This window comes from Anomaloglossus baeobatrachus, chromosome 1 (genome assembly GCF_048569485.1).
Source record: "Anomaloglossus baeobatrachus isolate aAnoBae1 chromosome 1, aAnoBae1.hap1, whole genome shotgun sequence".
Taxonomy (NCBI): Eukaryota; Metazoa; Chordata; class Amphibia; order Anura; family Aromobatidae; genus Anomaloglossus; species Anomaloglossus baeobatrachus.
The window spans coordinates 478510765-478534387 of record NC_134353.1 but is presented as its reverse complement, the minus strand read 5'-3'; the positions used below and the strand labels follow the sequence as shown (position 1 = coordinate 478534387).

Below are 23623 nucleotides of genomic sequence, written 5' to 3'. Positions count from 1 at the left end.
GAATGGAGAGGTCTTTAAATTTTTATTCTAGGTACACTTCAAATATGACAGAATCCCACCCAAAAAATCCAGAAAATCACATTGTATGATTTTTAAATATTTAATTTGCAATATATTACATAAAATAAGTATTTGATTACCAATCATCAAGAATTCTTGCTCTCACAGACCTGTTACATTTTTTTTGTTTAAGAAGCCCTCCTACACTGTACTAATTAACTATATTAATTGAACCGGTTTGAACTTGTTACCTGTATGAAATACACCTTTCCACCATGGCCAAGATCAAAGAGCTGTCTAAAGACACCAGGGAAAAAATTGTAGATCTGCATAAGGCTGGGATGGGCTATAGGAAATAGGCAAGCAGCTTGGTGAGAAGGCAACAACCAATTATTAGCAAATGGAATAAACAATCTTACTCAGTCTGGGGCTCCATGCAAGATCTCGCCTTGTGGGGTAAGAATGATTCTGAGAAAGGTCCGGAATCAGTCCAGAACTACATGGGAGGACCTGGTCAATCACCTGTAGAGACCTGGGACTAAAGCCTCAAAGTTTACCGTTAGTAACACACGTCATGGATTAAAATCCTGCAGGGAACACAAGGTTCACTGCTCATGCCAGCACATGTCCAGGCCGATTTGAAGTTCGCCAATGACCATCTAGATCAGACCTGGGCAAGGGGCGGCCCGCCGGCCACATCCGGCCCGCCTGCTCTCTGTGACCGGCCCGCCCGTCTTCAGCCGGTGCAGTGGAGCCGGGCTGCAGCGTGCCGAGCAGGGAGAGATCCTGTGCAGGTCCGCACAGTCAGTGCAGGCAGCGGAACGCAGGAGTCTTTCCTCTGTTCCCTGCCGGCACTAATTGTCAGTGACGCGCGCGCGCTCTGACGTTGTCAGTACTGCGCTGCGTGTGTCATTTCAAAAGTTCCCGCCCGCCCTGCAGGAGAAGGAGCAGCACAGCAGACGGAATAATTCATCTTGCAGGACCTGCGATGATGTCACGCTCATGTGACTGTGTGGGAGGAGACACAGGATGCCGGGCAGAAAGCAAAGATACTGAATCCTGAAGGAGATGTGGACACATGATGACTGGTAATGAGAAAAGAGGGGACATGAGGGGGAGGGGGGCTGCAGGGTGAGTGCATATGAGGGAAGATGGAGTTACAGGGTGAGTGGCATATGTGGGAAGATGGAGTTGCAGGGTGAGTGGCATATGTGGAAAGATGGAGTTGCAGGGTGAGTGGCCTATGTGGAAAGATGGAGTTGCAGGGTGAGTGGCATATGAGGGCTGCAGACTGACAGAAGGATGTGAAGGGGTGCAGAGTGTTTGAGAGGGGTAAGTTGGGGTACAGGCAGGGTGAGATATGTGGGCATGGTGTGTGACATATGGGGGTGTAGTGTGTGTGATATGGGGGTGCAGGCTGTATGGGGAGCAGGGTGTGTGACATATGGGGGTGTAGTATATTACAGGTGTGCTATATGGAGGTGTATATAGTGGTGTAGTATATGGGGGTATAGTGATGTAGTATATTACAGGTGTGCTATATGGAGGTGTAGTATATTACAGGTGTACTATATGAAGTTGTAGTATATTACAGGTGTGCTATATGGGGGTGTACTATATTACAGGTGTAGTATATGGGGTGTAGTGATGTAGTATATTACAGGTGTACTATATGGAGGTGTAGTATATTACAGGTGTGCTATATGGAGGTGTGGTATATGGAGGTGTAGTATATTACAGGTGTACTATATGGAGGTGTAGTATATTACAGGTGTACTATATGGAGGTGTATATTACAGGTGTGCTCTATGGAGGTGTAGTATATTACAGGTGTGCTATATGGAGGTGTAGTATATAACAGGTGTGCTATATAGGGGTGTAGTGATGTAGTATATTACAGGTGTACTATATGGAGGTGTACTATATTACAGGTGTAGTATATGGGGTGTAGCGATGTAGTATATTACAGGTATAGTATATAGGGGTGTAATGATGTAGTATATCGGAGGTGTATTATATAGTGGTGTAGTATAATACAGGTGTATATGGGGGTGTAGTATATTACAGGTGTGAGGGAAATCCTGGGATATGAAGAGGAATTATGATTTCCAGTCATAATCGCTCTCATCACTCCATGGCAGTGCCCCCTCCCTTCTTGTTCTCAATGTCCACCATCTGGGAAGGTGTCACATCCTAGCAACACATCCCATGGCCATCTCCTGTGATATGGAGATTAGATGACCTGGGAACAATGGACACAGGATGACCCCCTGCCGTCACCCTGTAACAAGAGTTGTATCTCATTACAAGGCTATGGAACTATCCAGACAGAACGACTCCAGTAAAAAATGGTTCATATCTCGCAAGCCATATTTCCGATAAATATGGCAACCATAAAAATGGTGTTTCCGCATGCGGACGATGCTGGCACACCTTTTTTATGGGAGCGGGAGCTTGGGAAGTACCCCAGGCGTGATATCAGCCAATGGGGAACTAGTAGACAAGTCATGAGTCCTCTCGTTCTGTAGCTAAATTCATAACTGTCATAATGAGAGCGTTGGCGTCCGCCTACGACGCTCCCAGGCAAAGTTATGGCCCATATTCCCTGTTGTGGATATTGTCCATAACTCCAGCCAGGGGTGGAGCAGTGCTCCATCTGAGGTCACTAAGGTAGGAGGGGACCTGGATTTGCCCAGGTTGATAACCCTACTTCGGCCATTTTCCAGTGTTCTTTTGGTCGGGGGCCTGGTCAGGGAAGACCTGTGAGAGAGATCCTGGAAACCTGGTCCACGGCGCCCCCCTGTGGCCAGACGCACAAGGTAACTGCTGGAACTGTGTATGCCTGTTTGTAAACCATGCTTTGTCTGTAACTGTACTCTGACATAACTGTATATTCTGTAGATTCCCTATTGTATATATTGTAGTTTCTAGTGTGCTTTAGGCTGATTAAATTATATAATTAATCTTGGGCTGTTCTGTTATCTTGATCTTGAATCCCACGTCTGTGTGTTCGGCTAATAGTTACCGTAAATCGGTTGGTGGCAGCGAGTTGTGCCAAGGATTATTGTGGGGAGGCCAGTGAGATTCGGGGAGATTTTATATATTCCGCCCGCGGAGGTCGGGGGAATATATACCCTACTCTCACCAGGGACCCTTCAATAATCGGCATAAGTAGTATAGCGGCCTCCTTGCTTATTGTCGGGCAATTCCATAATTGGCCTGACTATAAGAGGGGCGCTAGAGAGCGCGTCACGTGCTCTGTCTGTCGGTCGGGAGGTATAAAGGAGGGTTGACCCCCACTTGTTACCCCCCGATCGTGACGTACTGGTAGCCAGCGCGGGGGATTTCTGAGTGACCCCCCCGGTGGTTCGTGACATATTGGTGGCAGCGGTGGGATCGAGATAATAGTGTGTGTGAGTGTGAGACCCATACTCCCAGACACTAAAGACTGCCAGTAGCAGCTGTGGCTGCTGGGGTCTTCAGACCAGACCAACACTAGAGTGTCAGAGTGCAGATACTGTAAGGTGTGTGGGCGCATCAGGTGTCAGTTCTGTGTCAGTGACCAAAGTCTGCAACAATGGCTGAGAGCACCAGGAGCAAAGCCAAAGGAATGGCCGATGCTCAGGCCAGAGACGATGAGGAGGTTGTCCACGAGCCCTCCAAGAGCCCGACGCCAGAGAACAGCTCTGCAGAGGACATCGCACAACCTGGCACTGCTGGACAAAATGAGGAGGAGCTCGCCCAAGGCTCCTCAACGAGCCAGATGCCAGTCCTCCACTCTGAAATGGACAGTGAATCACCTGGCTCTGCAGCGTGCCGCAGATCACCACTTGCCAATCCCTCCGGCCTGAGAGGTGCAGAGGCCCTCCTTCAAGCTGCCTTGGCCAGGCTTATGGCTGGAGACCGGGATACCTACGAGATACTCATGGCCGAGCGTGAGCGACAGGCAGCGTGTGATGCTGAGGCTGCGGAGCGGCAAGCAGCGCGTGAGGCTGAGGCTTCGGAGCGGCAGGCAGCGCGTGAAGAGCGACAGCAACAGGCAGACCGTGACCACCAGCTGCAGCTAGCTCAGCTCCGGCCCTCATCAGCCACCCGTGACCTTCAAGACACCAAACTTCCAAAGGTCCGTGTTGAGGACTTTCCCGTGCTGGAGAAGGATGGAGACTTGGACTCTTTCCTGACTGCTTTTGAACGGACTTGCCTGCAGCACCATCTGGACAAGGACCAGTGGGCCAAATACCTGACCCCCCGTTTAAGGGGTAAGGCCCTGGAAATCCTTGGGGACTTGCCTACTGAGGAAGATCAGGGCTACGACACAATCAAGCGGGCCCTGATCCAACAGTACAACCTCACTCCCGAGTCCTACCGCAAGAAGTTCCGGACCCTGCAGAAGGGACCAAAGGACTCCTGGGCTGACCACCGGCGGGCACTTGCCCGAGCTGCCGACCACTGGACCCAAGGCCTGCAGCTTTCCACCGGACCGGAGATCCTGGACTTGGTCATCACAGAGCAACTCTTGTGGAACTGCCCTGAGGATCTCCGCCAGTTCATCCGAGACCAGAAGCCAAAGGGGTCCACGGCTACAGCTGCCCTGGCCGATGACTACACCAACAACCGGGCCCCTGAGGCCAGGAGAGCGGCCACCAGCAGCACCTGGAGAGGGGGTAAGATGAATTCTGCGACTGCCCCACCTGCCCCTAGACTGCAGGGGGTGTCCCCCTCAACTCCCCTCTCCAGGCCCGTGGCAGAACCAAGACGGTGCCACCAGTGCAACCTGCCTGGTCACTTCAAGGCCATGTGCCCTCAGCGTCCCAAGGCCCCGGCTCCGTCCCCGTCCCAAGGGCCGCCCAAGGTGTATTGTGTGGGTGGGGGTGGTGGTAGGTCCCTGGACAGCTTCCAACCTGTCACCGTCGGCCAGTCTGTGACCATAGGACTGCGAGACAGCGCCTCGGAGGTGACTCTGGTGCGGCCTGAGATGGTGTCCCCCCAAGACTTGGTACCCGGAAAAACCCTCGCTGTCTCCGGGATTTGAGGCATTGACCTGGCGCTGCCTGTTGCTGGCATTTATTTGGACTGGGTCGCAGGGCGAGGGGTGAGGGAGGTGGGGGTAACTGATCGGATCCCCGCAAACGTGTTACTTGGGACAGATTTGGGGCAGATAACCTCCCAGTTTGGGCCCCCCCCAAGGGCTGACCCTTCAGCCAGTACTGACATGCCTCCGGACAATGTTAATGTGTTATCTATGAATGATGTAAGGGAGGAGGGAGTGAACTCTGATATTTCTGCTTGCACAGACACCATAGACACACACACAGCTGCAGCTGTGACAGGGGAGGGGGTCAGAGAAAGGTGTGACAATGCCTCTACAAGTAATCAGCCAGTGAGCTGGGATCTGTTGCCCTCTGCAGGGATAAGCAGAGAGCAGGGTGCTGCAGGGGGAGAACCAGTGTGTGGGGTGGGGGCTACCACAGCAAATGTGGGGTCCCCAGAGATTTCACAGCGGGGTTCTGTTGCTGCAGGGGGGGAACAGGCAGGTGAGATTGGGGCCGGTCCCGGAGCGGAAGTGCTCCCAGGTAAGATCGCGGTACATGGTTCCCCCACAACTGGGGTGTCAGGAAGCCAGGTAGGTCTGCCTGAACCGGCGACTTGGTCAGGAACGGAGGAGGAGCAGGCACGACCCACGGTCGCAGCGGCTGTGGCCGCTGTCACCCGCAGTGGGAGTGCTGGAAGCCAAGGGGCCTCCCGGAGGTCCGATAGCTCTTCCCCTTCTGACCAAGTGGCAGCCGAGTCAGGTGGAGGCCAGGACACAGGTCCCGGGGTACTGACCGAAGATGTGACAGTCTCGTCGATTCTGGCCACATCTAGTCAGGGGTTTCAGGCAGCGTTAGAAGCTGACGACAGCCTGAAAGCTCTAAAGGTGCAGGCGGCACAGCCTCCCTCAGACTCGGACCCGGAGCGAGTGGTCTGGGACCAAGGACGGCTGTACCGGGTCACGGTCCAGCAGGGTTCACCGGAGGCGTGGCCCAGGGACCGACAGTGGTACCCTATCCGTTCCGGACGGAGTTGTTGCGGATCGCACATGAGATTCCGATGGTCGGACACCTAGGGATCGCTAAGACCAAGGCCAGGTTAAACCAGCATTTCTACTGGCCAAAAATGGGGGCCGATGTGGCTGCCTACTGCCGTTCGTGTGAAACCTGTCAGAGAGTGGGGAAGGCGGGGCCACACCCCAAAGCCCCACTGGTATCTCTGCCCATCATCGATGAGCCTTTCAGGAGGGTGGCTGTGGATCTGGTCGGCCCGCTGGCCATCCCCAGCAGCTCCGGGAAATGCTTCATACTGACGGTAGTGGACTATGCCACCCGGTACCCAGAAGCAGTGGCCTTGTCGTCCATTCGGGCTGACAAGGTGGCCACCGCATTGCTGGAGATTTTCTCCTGAGTGGGTTTTCCCCAGGAAATGCTCACTGACCGGGGGACCCAATTCATGTCCCAGCTGATGGAGGCCCTCTGTAAGCAAGTCCAGGTGCGACATCTGGTGGCCAGCCCGTACCATCCACAGACTAATGGCCTGTGCGAGCGGTTCAATGGCACCTTAAAGCAGATGCTTAAGATGTTGGTCGACTCCCACGGGCGTGACTGGGAGCGGTATCTCCCACACCTGTTATTTGCTTACCGGGAGGTTCCACAGGCCTCAACAGGATTCTCACCGTTTGAGCTCCTGTACGGGCGACGTGTGCGGGGCCCCCTGGCTCTGGTGAAAGAGGCTTGGGAAGGGGATTTGGCCACCCCTGGAGTGTCGGTTATCGAGTATGTCATGCGCTTCCGGGACAAAATGCAGGCCTTGACGCAACTGGTACACGACAATATGGCTCAAGCCCAGGCCGATCAGAAGCGTTGGTACGACCAGAACGCTTGTGAGAGGACCTACCAAGTGGGTCAAAAGGCGTGGGTACTGGTCCCCGTACCACAGGACAAGCTTCAGGCAGCCTGGGAAGGCCCATACCTCGTGTACCAGCAGCTCAACCCTGTGACGTACCTGGTCACCCTGGACCCTGCCCGTGGAAGGCGGAAGCCCTTCCATGTGAACATGATGAAGGCACATCATGAGCGGGAGGCGTGTGCGCTCCCCGTGTGCAACCTGCCCGAGGAGGGAGAAGCGGAAACCCTCTTGGATATGCTAGCCCAGGTTAGGGCAGGCGGATCCATTGAGGATGTGGAGGTTGGCCACCAGCTCTTGGAAGACCAACGGTCCCAGCTGTGGGCCACCCTACACCCCTTCCGGGGGTTGTTTACCAACCAGCCCGGAAGGACTAACTTGGCTGTCCATCACGTGGACACTGGGGATCATCCCCCAATCCGGCGTTCAGCATATCGGGTCTCCCTGGAGGTGCAGCAACACATGCGCCAGGAGATTGACGAGATGCTGAAGCTGGGGGTGATCCAGGCATCCAACAGCGCTTGGGCCTCGCCTGTAGTCCTCGTCCCTAAGAAGGACCGAACCACTCGGTTCTGCGTGGACTACAGAGGGCTCAACGCTGTCACGGTCGCCGATGCGTACCCAATGCCACGCATCGATGACCTGCTCGATCAGTTGGCCGGGGCTCAGTACCTGACCATCATGGATCTGAGCCGGGGATATTGGCAGATCCCCCTGACTCGCAAGGCCAGGGAACGCTCTGCCTTTATTACCCTATTTGGACTGTACGAGTCCACGGTGATGCCATTCGGGATGAGGAATGCCCCTGCCACTTTCCAGCGGATGGTCAACACCCTGCTCAAGGGACTTGAAGGGTACGCGGCCGCGTACCTGGATGACATTGCCGTCTTCAGTCCCACCTGGGAGGACCACCTAGAGCATCTAGCACAGGTGCTCAGGCGGATCTACCAGGCAGGTTTGACCATCAAGCCGGGAAAGTGTCAGCTGGCCATGAGCGAGGTCCAGTACCTCGGTCACCGGGTAGGCGGGAGAACACTGAAGCCCGAGCCTGAGAAAGTGGAGGCCATCGCATCCTGGCCCACCCCCAGGACCAAGAAGCAGGTGATGTCCTTCTTAGGGACCGCCGGGTACTATAGGAGGTTTGTTCCACGCTATAGTAGCCTGGCAAAGCCCTTGACGGACCTCACCAAGAAGAAGCTGCCCTCTGCAGTCGATTGAACAATGGAGTGCGAGACAGCCTTCCAGGCCCTAAAGGACGCCCTGTCCAGCCCGCCCGTGCTACAGGCAGCCGACTTCACGCGGCCGTTTGTAGTACAGACCGACGCCAGTGACTTCGGCCTCGGTGCGGTGCTCAGCCAGGTGGACTCTGCGAGCCAAGAGCACCCAGTCTTGTACCTGAGCAGGAAGCTGTTACCAAGGGAAGTGGCCTATTCCACGATGGAAAAGGACTGCCTGGCCATAGTGTGGGCCCTGCAGCGTCTGCAACCCTATCTATACGGGCGCCACTTCATCGTGGAGACGGACCACAATCCCCTCAGCTGGTTGCACACCGTCTCTGGGACGAATGGGCGATTGTTGCGATGGAGCCTTGCGCTCCAGCAATACAACTTCACCATTCGCCACAAAAGGGGCCGGGACCACGGTAACGCAGACGGGCTGTCCCGACAAGGAGAGGTCGCGGACGGGCACACGGGGTAACACCGGAGTGTGCTGCCCCCTAGCGCCCTCAAAAGGGGGGAGGTGTGAGGGAAATCCTGGGATATGAAGAGGAATTATGATTTCCAGTCATAATCGCTCTCATCACTCCATGGCAGTGCCCCCTCCCTTCTTGTTCTCAATGTCCACCATCTGGGAAGGTGTCACATCCTAGCAACACATCCCATGGCCATCTCCTGTGATATGGAGATTAGATGACCTGGGAACAATGGACACAGGATGACCCCCTGCCGTCACCCTGTAACAAGAGTTGTATCTCATTACAAGGCTATGGAACTATCCAGACAGAACGACTACAGTAAAAAATGGTTCATATCTCGCAAGCCATATTTCCGATAAATATGGCAACCATAAAAATGGTGTTTCCGCATGCGGACGATGCTGGCACACCTTTTTTATGGGAGCGGGAGCTTGGGAAGTACCCCAGGCGTGATATCAGCCAATGGGGAACTAGTAGACAAGTCATGAGTCCTCTCGTTCTGTAGCTAAATTCATAACTGTCATAATGAGAGCGTTGGCGTCCGCCTACGACGCTCCCAGGCAAAGTTATGGCCCATATTCCCTGTTGTGGATATTGTCCATAACTCCAGCCAGGGGTGGAGCAGTGCTCCATCTGAGGTCACTAAGGTAGGAGGGGACCTGGATTTGCCCAGGTTCATAACCCTACTTCGGCCATTTTCCAGTGTTCTTTTGCTCGGGGGCCTGGTCAGGGAAGACCTGTGAGAGAGATCCTGGAAACCTGGTCCACGGCGCCCCCCTGTGGCCAGACGCACAAGGTAACTGCTGGAACTGTGTATGCCTGTTTGTAAACCATGCTTTGTCTGTAACTGTACTCTGACATAACTGTATATTCTGTAGATTCCCTATTGTATATATTGTAGTTTCTAGTGTGCTTTAGGCTGATTAAATTATATAATTAATCTTGGGCTGTTCTGTTATCTCGATCTTGAATCCCACGTCTGTGTGTTCGGCTAATAGTTACCGTAAATCGGTTGGTGGCAGCGAGTTGTGCCAAGGATTATTGTGGGGAGGCCAGTGAGATTCGGGGAGATTTTATATATTCCGCCCGCGGAGGTCGGGGGAATATATACCCTACTCTCACCAGGGACCCTTCAATAATCGGCATAAGTAGTATAGCGGCCTCCTTGCTTATTGTCGGGCAATTCCATAATTGGCCTGACTATAAGAGGGGCGCTAGAGAGCGCGTCACGTGCTCTGTCTGTCGGTCGGGAGGTATAAAGGAGGGTTGACCCCCACTTGTTACCCCCCGATCGTGACGTACTGGTAGCCAGCGCGGGGGATTTCTGAGTGACCCCCCCGGTGGTTCGTGACAACAGGTATATGGAGGGAGTGTAGTATAATACAGGTGTAGTATATAGGGGTGTAGTGGTGTAGTTTATTACAGGTGTAGTATATGGAGGGGGTGTAGTGATGTAGTATATTGGGTAGAACTGAGGTAATTATATTAGTCCGGCCCTCTAAACCAATCCCAATTTCTCATGCGGCCCCATGGGAAAATTAATTGCCCACCCCTGATCTAGATGATCTAAAGAAGGCATAGAAGGCTGTCATATGGTAAAATGAGACCAAAATAGAACTTTTTGGTATCAACTCCACTCGCTGTGTTTGGAGGAAGAAGGATGAGTACAACCCCAAGAACACCATCCCAACCGTGAAGCATGGGATTGGAAACATCATATTTTTTTTGGGGGGGGGGAAACTTTTCTGCAAAGGGAACAGGATGACTGCATCATATTGAAGGGAGAATGGATAGGGTCCTGTATTGTGATATTTTTGCCAATAATTTCCTGTGCTCAGTAAGAGCATTGAAGGTGGGTCATGGCTGGGTCTTCCAGCATGACAATGACCCAAAACACGAGCCAGAGCAACTAAGGAGTGGCTTCGTCAAAAACATTTCAAGGTCCTGGAGTTGCCTCGCCAGTCTCCAGACCTTGACCCCATAGACAATTTTTGTAGGAAGATATAACTGAATGTTGCCTAGCGACAAACCCGAAACCTGAAATATCTGGAAATGATCTTGGAGGAGTGGGCCAAAATCCCTGCTGCAGTGTGTGAAAACTTAGTCAAGAACTACTGGAAATATCTGACCTGTGTAATTGCAAACAAAGGTTTCTGTACCAAATATTAAGTTCTGTTTTTCTATTGTACCAAATACTTATTTCATACAATAAAATGCAAATTAATTATTTTAAAATAATACAATATGATTTTCTGGATTTCACTTATTTTTTTGGGGGGCTGAAATTCTGACTGTCACAGTTGAAGTGCACTTACAATAAAAGTTAGTCAACTCCATTGTTTCATTGTTATAGGTGGGAAAGCATGACAGTGTATCAAATACTTAGTTTCCTCACTATGGATGTATTGCCACCCAGGGGTAATTGTTTTTCAACCCTTGCACTTAGTGTAAAGGCTTTACCAGTCTAGGAGTCCCAGTCCTTAAAAATGGGGGGGGGGGAATATTTTCTAAAGGCCTCCAAATGTGTTCCAGGGTGTATTGCAGTCCCTCCTTCTAATTTTTGGCTGCCCTTGCACTTAGTGCATAGGCTTTAGTAGTATAGGATTCCCACTACCTAAAAATTTTAACAGAATGTTTGAGACCCTCCTTTATGTCTAATACAGGATGTATCTGAGTCCCTATTCCTTCTAATTTTTGCCGGTTCTTGCTTTGTCCACATAGGCTTTGTGAGTTTGTGCCCCTCCCTAAATGAAACCAGATGTGTTTGACCATTTCAGACACACCACATGCCCAGATAAGGCAGTAAAATGTTAAAACTACACCCACCAGTAAATGTAATTTTATTTCGCCCTCTACTATGTCATCTTCTCTAGTCATAAGCGTCTGGGAAACACGGTGAGAGATGGCTTGGTTGTGGAGGAGGCAGGGTTTTTTTCTCTTTTTAATTTTGCCTAATACTGTATACAAGTCCTTATTAGAGTTGAGCACGGTTCGCGGTTCTCCAGTTCTAGGCTCGAGTGATTTTGGGGGCTGTTCGAGATCGAACTAGAACTCGAGCTTTTTGCAAAAGCTCGATAGTTCTAGATACGTTCGAGAACGGTTCTAGCAGCAAAAAGCAGGGCTTTTTACAGCTACAGTGTGCAGGAGCCATCGCTGGCAGCCTGCCAGAAGCTGGTAACCAAGATAAACATTGGGTATCCAACCAAAGCGCTTTGGTTAGTAACCCGATGTTTATCCTAGTTACGTGCAGGAAACCCACACTTCCCCGCTCTGCTCGCTCCGCCCCCTCCTGCCCGCGGCATGTACACATACATACGTACACACACACACACACACACACACACACACACGGTCCCGCTCGGTTTACCTGCGGTGATGAAGTCCCGCCATCCCGACCTCAGCGTTGTCACTTTCCTCCATGGCCGCCGCTTGTCACATCGCCTCTCGCTTCCGACCCGAGACTGACTAGCGGTGACGTCACGGGCCTCTCGCGATACTTGGTGTGAAGGCGCCGGTCATTGAAATCAGTGACAGGGGCTGTCAGTGTGCTGGAGATCAGCGCAGGTAATGTACCTCGCTGACAGCAGCACTTGTCATGCCCTGCAGTGACCTGGGCTGACCCATTGATGTTAGCTCAGGTCACTGCACTGCTCTCCCAGCCAATGGGGAACATCCTGCTCTTCATTGACTGGGACAGTGTGGATCGTCATGGCAACCCCTTGGATTACACCAGACCTGGATTTGTTTTTCTTTCTAATAAATTGATTAAAGAGGGAATGTTTTGGGGAGTGTTTTTTCAAATAAAAATGTGTTTGTCGTCTATTTTTTTTTATTACTGACTGGGTTGGTGATGTCGGGTATCTGATAGACGCCTGACCTCACCAACCCCAGGGCTTGATGCCAGGTGACATTACACATCTGGTATTAACCCCATATATTACCCCGTTTGCCACCGCACCAGGGCGCGGGATGAGCTGGGGCGAAGCACCAGGATTGGTGCATCTAATGGATGCGCCACTTCTGGGGCAGCTGCGGCCTGCTATTTTTAGGCTGGGGAGAGTCCAATAACCATGGACCTCCTTAGTCTGAGAATATCAGACCCCAGCTGTCTGCTTTACCTTGGCTGGTGATCCAATTTTGGGGGGACCCCTACGTGTTTTTTTTTTTTTAATTATTTATTTAATTTAAAATAACAGCGTGGGGTGCCCTCAGTTTTGGATTACCAGCCAAGGTGAGGTTGCCAGCTGTGGTCTGCAGGCTGCAGCCGTCTGCTTTACCCTAGCTTGCTACAAAAATAGGGGGAACCCTACGTCATTTTTTTATTTTTCATTTTTTTGGCTAAATACAAAGCTAAGCACCCCTTAGTGCCACATGAAAGGCACCAAAGGGTGCTCCACTTTTTCTCCGTTTTTTCTCTACTTTTTCTCCACTTTTTCTCCACCTTTTCTCCACTTTTTCTCCACTTTTTCTATGGTCGGTCTACCCATTAGCTCTGCCATGCATAGTGTAGCTCTACACCTACTGCACATGTTACTTTATGATTGACATCTCTTTCATACCAGAGCTGTCTAAGCCTACTCTGACCCCATATTTGTCATTACTATATTGTCCTTGTACTGTATTATGACATTTGTATCATGTGTTTCATTTCTTGCTGTGTTGCAATTTTTTTGCTGCATCCCAATTGTACCTCTACATTGTTCGAGTTTATGTTATTGTTCTCTCACTCTTATGTGATACTGATTATTGTCATTTTTCAGGATTACATGCAGATAAGTCCATTCTGACGAAGGCTCAGGCCAAAACGTCATTTGTAACTTGTTTTGGACAAAAACATATATGCTTATGAAAATTTTTTTTTTTTAATACGGACCAATAAAGAGTGATTTTGCATTACTATCCGTTGTGACTTACTGACTTAGTCTGGGAGATTTAGAGTGCCGAGGTTACTCACTAATGTTATCTATTATTACCTCTGAGCACCTATATACCAGTGAGCAGAGCTTCCTCTACAGTAGTTCTCCTGATTAGGCATGCCCTTACCTCATGAGCAGGGTATTGCAGCTTTGGTAGCAACCATTACGACATGGACTCTGCTGCTGTGGACCCGAGAAGAGTGAGTGCAGATTCATTTCACCCACACTCCTCACATGAAGGGTCTGCACTCCTAGAAAATGGGGGATACGTTCCCTGAGTGTCCCCCCCCCCATATTCTAGACGGTCCAGAGTCGTCGTGGGACCCCTTTATTTTTTTTCTTACAATAAACTGGTGAAAGAGGAAATGTTTTGGGGACTGTATTTTCAAATAAATTTCTTTTGTCGATTTTTTTTTTTTTTTTTGTTTTTTTTTTTTTGTTAGTACTGACAGTTTATGATGTTGGGTATCTAATAGACGCAATGACACCACAAACTGCTGGGCTTGATCTCAGGTGACTTTACAGCTAGTATCAACCCGATTTATTACCCCGTTTGCCACTGCACCAGGGCACGGGATGAGCTGGGGTGAAGCGCCAGGATTGGCGCATCTAGTGGATGCGCCATGTCTGGGGTGCCTGCGGCCTGCTATTTTTAGGCTGTGAAGGCCCAATAACTATGGACCTTCCCACCCTGAGAATACCAGACCACAGCTGTCCGCTTTACCTTGGCTGGTGATCCAATTTGGGGGGGACCCTACTTTTATTGTGTAATTATTAATATTTATAAAATAATTATAAAAAAGAGCCTGAGGGGACCTCCACATTGGATCCCCAACCACGGTAAAGCTGCCAGCTGTGGTTTTCAGGCTACAGCCGTCTGCTTTACCCTAGCTGGCTATCAAAAATGGGGGGACCCAACGTCATTTTTTTTTTTAACTATTTTTTAAATAGAAAAAATTAATGGGCTTCCCTGTATTTTGATTGCCAACCAAGATAACAGCAGGCAGATTGGGGTGGCAACCCATAGCTGTCTGCTTTATCTGCGCTGAGAATCAAAAATACCGCGGAGCGCTACGTCATTTTTTTAAAGATTTATTTTTACAGCACTGTGATGTCCAGCAATCAAAATACAGGGAAGCCCATTTTATTTTTAGTTATTTAAATAAATAATTAAAAAAAATATATATGGGCTCCTGCTGCATTTTTTGTATTGCTAGCTAAGGGTAATCCAAGCAGCTACTGGCTGCTAACCCCCACTGCTTGGTGTTACCTTCACTGGCAATGGAAAATCCAGGGAAGCATTTTTTATTTTTTTTGCCAAAAAACTACAAAAAAAGGACGTGAGCTTCGCCATATTTTTGTATGCTAGCCAGGTATAGCAGGGAGGTGCTGGAAGAGTTGGATACAGCGCCAGAAGATGACGCTTCTATGAAAATGCCATTTTCTGAGGCGGCTGCAGACTGCAATTCTCAGCAGTGGGGCCCAGAAAGCTCAGGCCAACCTGTGCTGCGGATTCCAATCCCCAGCTGCCTAGTTGTACCTGGCTGGACACAAAAATGGGGAGAAGCCTACGTCATTTGTTTTCTAATTATTTCATGAAATTCATGAAATAATAAAAAAAGGGCTTCCCTTTATTTTTGGTTCCCAGCCGGGTACAAATAGGCAACTGGGGGTTGGGGGCAGCCGTACCTGCCTGCTGTACCCGGCTAGCATACAAAAATATGGCGAAGCCCACATAATCTTTTCAGGGGGCAAAAAACTTCTGCATACAGTCCTGGATGGAGTATGCTGAGCCTTGTAGTTCTGCAGCTGCTGTCTGTCTGTATGGAGCAGAGCAGACAGCAGCTGCAGAACTACAAGGCTCAGCATACTCCATCCAGGACTGTATGCAGAAGTTTTTTGCCCACCAAAAAAATGACGTGGGCTTCGCCATATTTTTGTATGCTAGTCAGGTACAGCAGGCAGCCACGGGCTGCCTCCAACCCCCAGTTGCCTATTTGTACCCGGCTGGGAACCAAAAATATAGGGAAGCCCGTTTTTTTAATTATTTCACTTATTTCCTGAAATAATTAAAAAAAAACCGACGTAAGCTTCGCCCCGTTTTTGTGTCCAGCCGGGTACAACTAGGCAACTGGGGATTGGAATCCGCAGCACAGGTTAGCCCGAGGTTTCTGGGTGCCTCTGCTGCGAATTGCAGTCCGCAGCCGTCCCAGAAAATGGCGCTTTCATAGAAGCGCCATCATCTGGCGCTGTATCCAACTCTTCCAACAGCCCTGGAGCCGGGTGGCTTGTTGGGTAATCATGAGTTAATACTGGCTTTGTTTTACTAGCCAGTATTAAGCCAGAGATTCTTAATGTCAGGCACGTTTGACCCGGCCATTAAGAATCTCCAATAAAGGGTTAAAAAAAAGACACCACACAGAGAAAAAATACTTTAATAGAAATAAATACACAGACACATTAGAGACTCCATCTTTATTACCCCCTGTCAGCCCAATAAATCCCCAATAAACCAGCGCTGATAAGAGGTTTTTAATAGAGGCTTAAATTATAAGCAGCAATGTCAGCGTTCCAAGTGCCTTTAAATGAATTTGAAGAAACTGCACTTCAGGATTGTAGTAAGGATTGTAGTGAGGATGAGGTGCCCCAGCCCATTACTTGATGGGCTGGGGCACCTCATCCTCACTACAATCCTCACTAGTGTAGTAGTAGTGACGATTGTAGTGAGGATGAGGTGCACCAGCCCATCATGGGCTGGGGCACCTCATCCTCACTACAATCCTCACTAGTGTAGTAGTAGTGACGATTGTAGTGAGGATGAGGTGCACCAGCCCATCATGGGCTGGGGCACCTCATCTTCACTACAATCCTCACTACAATCGGGAAGCAGCGTGCAGCCTTCACTCCGTGAGTGATCAGTGCTGCTAGCGGTAACAGCGGTAACGCTGACAGACGCGTTACCATAGCAACGGTGCTCCCGGAGCCGCGGTTAGCGGTGGCGTCACCGCTAACTGCGTTGCTATGGCAACGGTGATCTCCGTTAATGACCGGCTGTGTCAGCCGGTCCCTAACGGAATGGGGAGTCGACCGTGTGCTAGAGCATATCGCTGGTACACGGCGATACACAAATGTGCACCGTGTACCGGAGAGATGCACTCGCAGGTCCTACATGACGTGTCATAGTCATGTGACCAGTCTGTAGCCAATGAGATAATAGCCACGTGACTGGTCACATGGCTATTTTGACGTCACGATAGGTCCTGCTTCTCTGCTGGCAGTGCCGGTCACCGGGAGGATTCAGCGATCATCGGATGGAATAGCGGCAGGAGACAGAGTGCAGGAGGGATCGCGGGGACCGGTAAGTGTTATGGCAATGTTTATTAACTGTTTGTTTACATTTATCATTCATTTTTATGTGTTTGTGATTGCCTCCCATTATAGCCTATTGGTTCTAGTTCGGTTCGTCGAACGTTCGACGAACCAAACTCGAACGGGACCCCCGTTCGGCGAACCGACCTCGAGCCGAACCGCGACCGGTTCGCTCATTTCTAGTCCTTATACAGGAAAAAATGTTTCCTAAAATGGATTTTACTGGAAAAAATATTCTCTTCAGTTTTGTTTGTTTTTAGTGTCAGTCTGTTTAAAGTTGCGTAATACACTAACCGTATCATTACCAGCACCGACCTGGGAGTTAGAGATGCTTCGAGGTGTCTTACCCATGCCATCCCCTTTCCTGTTCAGCTCTGTTTCCATCCATTTCGGGGATTTTCCTGACTCCCCAGCCCTCTTGCTAGGGTCTTCTAGAAAAATGCTTCAGTTACCCATTAACTATTATCTGTATTTCAAGTCAAGCCCATCTGAGCGTCCTACCTGCTGATTCGAGTACCGAGCACTCAAGTATTTTTGTGCTTGCTCATCGCTACCGGTTATCAATGTAAAAATATTCAACAGCCCTTTTAATCTCAGACGCAATAACTGTCATGATTCGTTTTCTTATTTTTTGTTTTCTGTTTTTCTTTTAAGCTTTCATGTGCTGTGACCAAAAGATGTCCAAACTCTAAAGGGCACTTTGCACGCTGCGATATTGCTATCGATCGCACTAGCGAGCGTACCCGCCCCCGTCGGTTGTGCGTCATGGGCAAATCGCTGCCCGTGGCGCACAACATCGCTAACACCCGTCACACATACCTGCCTAGCAATGTCGCTGTCGAACCGCCTCCTTTCTAAGGGGGCGGTTCGTTCGGCGTCACAGCGACGTCACTAAGCGGCCGCCCAATAGAAGCGGAGGGGCGGTGATGAGCTGGACGAATATCCCGCCCACCTCCTTTTTTCCTTATTGCGGGCGGCCGCAGGTACGAAGTTGTTCCTCGTTCCTGCGGTGTCACACATAGCGATGTGTGCTGCCGCAGGAACGACAAACAACATCGTAGCTGCAGTAGCAACAATATTTGGGAATGGACGACGTGTCAACAATCAATGATAAGGTAAGAAATTTTGATCATTAACGGTCGTTTATGCGTTTCACACGCAACGGCGTTGCTAACTAGGCCGAATGTGCGTCACGAATTCCGTGACCCCAACGACATCTCGTTAGCGATGTCATTACGTGTAAAGTGGCCTTTAGTTCTGATGTCCAGTTATCATCCATTAGAATAAATCCAGTAGCAATCTGTTGGCAAAAAAGTTCTGGCAAATGGATCCGTTAAGATTGTGATCTATCTTCCATTTCAAACGGATTCTTTACAAATTAAAAAAATGGATGGCTAATTTTCTGATAAGATTAATGTTAAAAAACAGAATCCAGCTGAAATCTGTTATTTAAAAATGGACAAAAAAGTTCTCTCTGCACAACTTTTTTGCCAAAGGATTGCTGCTTGATCTGTTCTAACGGATGATTACTACACATGTGAACAGAGCCTTACTTTGCTTATATATATATATATATATATATATATATATAATGTATAATATACAGTATGTATGTGTTTCCATACATTACTGACCATGTCTTCCTTTTTGGCTCGTTATGAAGTGGCAGCTGGCCACATGAAGGTCTTTAGTAGTGTAGTTAGAGCATTACTTTAAGGCTAGGTTCACACACTGCGATTTTTTTGACGCTGCGTTTTTGTGCGTTTTTTAGCGCTAAAAACGCACAAACGCAGAGTCTTAAAAAAACGCATGCGTTTTTACCGCGATTTGGTGCGTTTTTGGCTGCGTTTTGCTGCGTTTTTGATCTCTGCGTTTTGCTGCGTTTTTCCAATGCATTACATGGGGGGAAAACGCAGAAAAATGCAGGAAAGAATTGACTTGTCCATTTTTATTTTAAGCTCAAAAACGCAGCTTAAAAAAAAGTTGTGTGCGGACAGCAAAAATGAAAACTCATAGACTTTGCTGGGGAAGCAAAGTCATGCAGTTTTGAGGCCAAAAACGCGCCCGAAAAACGCCACGAAAAACGCTCTGTGTGAACTTACCCTTACTTTCACCATCTTTATAACATTCATATCACATTTAAACCTAAGCATTGATTGTATTGCTTTAAGCTGGATATTGCAGTGATCCAGGATGGATAGAATCCAACCAGTTCTTCAAGTATTACAAAGCTCCTCCTATTCAAGGTTTTTTGATATGACTATCCCTGATCCTTGTCAAAGTGCTACCTGTGAAACTAGTCAGGTTAAGCATTTTCTATTTGTCTCTGGGCACTGAAAAACATTCTTTACTTTTCCTCTTTGGGATTACAGTAATATGTAAGTACGCTAGCTTTACACTGCTCTGTTGTATAATGTGGAAGAAAACTGGATATTATTGTTTGTATATTTATGGATTATATTTGTTTTTATTTACTGATTTAGATGAAGTTTGCATCTTTGCTCAACACCTAGTATTCTCTTTTCATGTTTAACCAAAAAAACACTTGCAAAGCTTTCTACTTAAAGGGTAACATGTTTTCCACATTATTAAACAATATGGGCCAACTCATTATTACATTTACACTTTTTTTTGTCTAATGTTTGGTGTTTTTCATCTTTTTTTCTTATTTGTGCCTTATTCTTTTAATTTAAGTCTTAAGTGTCAAAAGGTTTAAAAACAAAAACATTGTTGATTTTGCTAAAAATTCATGAACCGCATTCATAATTTTTAATACTGTCAGAAAAAAGTAAACAAATACGACAACAAAAGTGACTTAAATCATTCCCTCCCACCGCAAATTATTAATTTGACTTTATATTTTTACATACGTGAAATATTTTTGTTCTATTAGTGACTATGAATGCTTGTTGTAGTCTAAGGATTAAACCTAGACATTTGTCATAATAGGTTTTTTTTATTTTGTCTTTGATGTGGTGTTCCTTTTCATATCACAATATACCGTACACTCTTCCAGCGTTGAGTCACAATATACACTCCTCCAGCATTGAAATTGCAGTACCAAGAAGTAAAAGCTGTAAGATTGACCTGACACCACCACTCTCAAAGGCTTCCGTTTTTTTTTTGGTTTTTTTTTTATTGTTTTTCTATACTCATTTGGATCAGGTTTACTGAACATTTTCCACTCGTTTATTATAAAAAAAGGGCACTTTTTCTCTCTCTCTCTTATTTATTTATTTATTTATTTATTTATTTATATATAATATATATTGTGAGACTGTGACCGGGGTTATCTATGACGGCCGGTATGTCTCGCCCCGGTTGTGCTCACTCCATGATAGAAAGTGAATCCACTATAGGGTTAATGCTGTTTCCCTACAGGTTGAGGGAAGGGTTAAATAGAATCAGGAACAAGGGCAGGTGTGCCGGGTGTGAGGAAGTGAACACAACTCCCTGAGTTTTCTGCTGGAGAGGCACATGTATTGTGTTATGGACGTTTGTTTTTGGACATTAAACCGTGTGCTGTGAACCTTAATGCCTGGATCCCGTGTCTTCTGCTGCGCAGCCGACCACGCTACCTCACATATGGTGGAGAATCGGCGGGCATGACAGCCGGTGAGGTGTAGCATCCATTCCTGGTGACCCAGTAGCACATGTCCTGGATTCGAGCGGCTATACTACAGCCCAAACCCGGCGACGCCATGGAGGACATACTAAAGCATTTGGCTCAGGTTAATGCACAGAAGCAACAGGCTAATGCACAGCAGCAACAGACCAATGCACACCTGCTCCAATCCTTGCAAGTGCAGGAAAAAAAATTCCAAGAACAGATGGATCAGGCCAATGCACGTCAGCAGCAAGCCTTGCAATTGCAGGAAAAAAGGCACCAAGAACAGATGGTTCTCCTGGCCAAGTCGATCCGTGCCAGACCGGCAGCAACAACCCCGGGACCGGGTGACGACGGCAGCGTCCGGAAAGCGGTGAGACAAGCGTTGCAAAAGATGACCCCGGGTGATGATGTGGAAGCGTTCCTGGCGGTGTTTGAGCGGGTGGCCGAGCGGGAAAAGCTGCCGACCCCGCAGTGGGCTGAGGTATTGTCGCCCTATCTGACGGGGGAACCCCAAAAAGCGTACCTGGACCTCTGTACCGAGGACGCCATTGACTATGTGACCCTGAAAGCCGAAATACTGGCTCGGTTGGAGGTGAATACCTATGTACGGGCTCAGCGGGTAAATCAGTGGTTCTTTGAGGAAGCCAAACCCGTACGCTCCCAGGCCTATGACTTGTTGCATCTTGTAAAAAAGTGGTTGCAGCCTGACACTCTGAGCCCGGCGCAAATGGTGGAAAGGGTAGTAGTGGATCGTTTTGTGCGCACTTTACCCGTCACCATTCAACGGTGGGTCGGACAGGTTGACCCGAGTACCCTGGACCAATTAGTGTCCCTGGTAGAGCGGCATGTGGCTACGCAGGACTTGATACGGGACACTGAGACTTTGCGTACCGCCCGTCGGTCCGGCCCCTCCAAGCCTAGGGCCAAGGACCCACCGCTGACAACGGTGCAGGAGTCCCCTACCGTCCCGTCTGAGGCCGCGGCCACCATTCCTGAGGTCCGGAAGGTTCTGTACCCTAAACGACAACCCGTCAAGGGGGTTTCCGTCCCCATTAGATGTTGGCGGTGCCAGCGGGTGGGACATATGGAAGCCCAGTGTCCACTCACCACGGAGCCCATGGATTGTGGGGTTACCCGGCGGGGTTCAATGTATGCTCAGGTGGTGTGTACCGCTGACCGGGTCTCCCCAGAGACGGAGCCCCACTTGTGCCAAATACAGGTGAATGGATGTCCGGTTACAGGATTGTTGGATTCCGGAAGCTTAGTGACCCTTGTGCGATCCACCTTGAGGGCTAAAGTAAAGGCCACAGGACGCACCGTGGGGGTGGTTTGCATACATGGGGACCACCGCGACTATCCCACGGGGATTGTCACCATCACAGCACCTTGCGGGCAGGTGCAACATGAGGTGGGACTTCTTAACACTCTTCCTTATGACGTGATCCTAGGAAGGGATCTGCCCTATTTTTGGACTTTGTGGAGGGGACCCCCCAAGTCCCCTCAGATATTGGTTGGTCCGGGACCTGAGCCCTACAATCCTGAATCCGGGACACCTGCCGTAGGGGTCACCATGATAGGGACAGAGTGTGAACCCGGTAGGTCACCCCTAGAGGTATTGGCAGGAGAGGCTGAGACGGTCGAGCCCATCCCGGAGTTGGAGGCGTCCCCGGATACGTTTGGGACAGCCCAACTCCAGGACCCTACGTTGATACATGCCCGGAGTCGGGTGACAGTAGTTGACGGGGTGGCACAGCTGCCCGGTGCCCAGGTAAGGTACCCCCATTTCGCTCTTAAGCAGGATTTACTCTACCGGGTAGATGAAATACGGGGCGTGGGGGTAGAACAGTTGGTGGTGCCCCAGCCGCATCGCCGGCGGGTCCTCGACTTGGCTCATAAACACCTGATGAGTGGCCACCTAGGGGTCAAGAAAACGCAGGAGCGAATATTGCAAAGGTTCTATTGGCCCGGGGTCTTTGGGGAGGTAAAACGGTTCTGCGAAACCTGCCCGGAGTGTCAGCTTACCGCACCCCTGACCCATTTTCGCAGTCCGTTGGTACCGTTACCCATTATAGAAGTCCCGTTTGAACGGATAGGGATGGATCTGGTGGGGCCCCTCGTAAAGTCCGCTCGAGGGCACCAACACATCCTAGTAATCGTTGACTATGCCACCCGGTATCCCGAGGCGATACCTCTCAGACATACTGCAGCAAAGCTTATAGCTCGGGAGTTGTTTGCTGTATTCTGCCGGGTGGGGTTGCCCAAGGAGATCCTTACGGATCAGGGGACCCCATTTATGTCTAAAGTGACCAAAGAGCTATGTCGGCTACTCCAGATCAAGCAGCTGCGTACGTCTGTGTATCATCCTCAAACGGACGGTTTAGTCGAGCGTTTCAATAAAACCCTGAAAACCATGCTTAGAAGGGTGATCTCAAAAGACGGGAAAGACTGGGATATGATGCTTCCCTATTTGATGTTTGCCATACGAGAGGTGCCACAGGCATCCACGGGGTTTTCGCCTTTTGAATAGTTATACGGGCGACATCCCCGGGGATTGTTGGACCTGGCAAAAGAAACATGGGAACAAGAGCCCACCCCCCATAAAAGTGTGATCGAACACATTTTAGGTATGCAGAACCGCATAAGCGCGGTCATGCCAATTGTGAAGGAGCATTTACAGGAGGCTCAGGCCGCGCAAAGCGGCCGCTACAATAGACAAGCCACCGTGCGGACCTTTAAACCCGGGGATCGGGTGTTGGTATTAATCCCCACGGCGGAGAGTAAATTCCTGGCTCAGTGGCAAGGCCCCTACGAGATAAAGGAAAGAGTCGGGGTAGTTAACTATAAAGTATTGCAGCCCGGTAGGCGGAAACCTGAACAAATATACCATGTCAACCTATTAAAACCTTGGCAGGAACGGGAAAGCCTGATGGCTGTTTTTTCCCCACCTCCCTCCTCTTCGGGTCGTTCACATCCGGCTCCAGCAACCTCCGGAGAGGACGAACCGGAAGTAAGGATTGGAGAAGCCCTCACCAAGCAACAGAGGCGAGAGGCCAGACGGTTGGTTCAGCAGAACCCCGATGTCTTCTCCGAGCT

General features: G+C 49.5%; 1 protein-coding gene across 2 annotated transcripts in view; it reads left to right on the top strand.

Moving 5' to 3' along the window:
- Window positions 1-23623, top strand: part of LOC142295162 (N-acetyllactosaminide beta-1,3-N-acetylglucosaminyltransferase 3-like) — a 97899-nt gene that overhangs the window by 56023 nt on the left and 18253 nt on the right. Inside the window, exon 1 of one of the 2 annotated variants that reach the window (XM_075338239.1) lies at window positions 19209-19298. The exons of the other annotated variant lie outside the window; for it this stretch is intronic. The gene's annotated coding sequence lies outside the window, so the exon portion shown is untranslated. Of the gene's footprint in view, window positions 1-19208; window positions 19299-23623 lie in introns of those variants that run through there. 2 annotated transcript variants of the gene reach the window in all.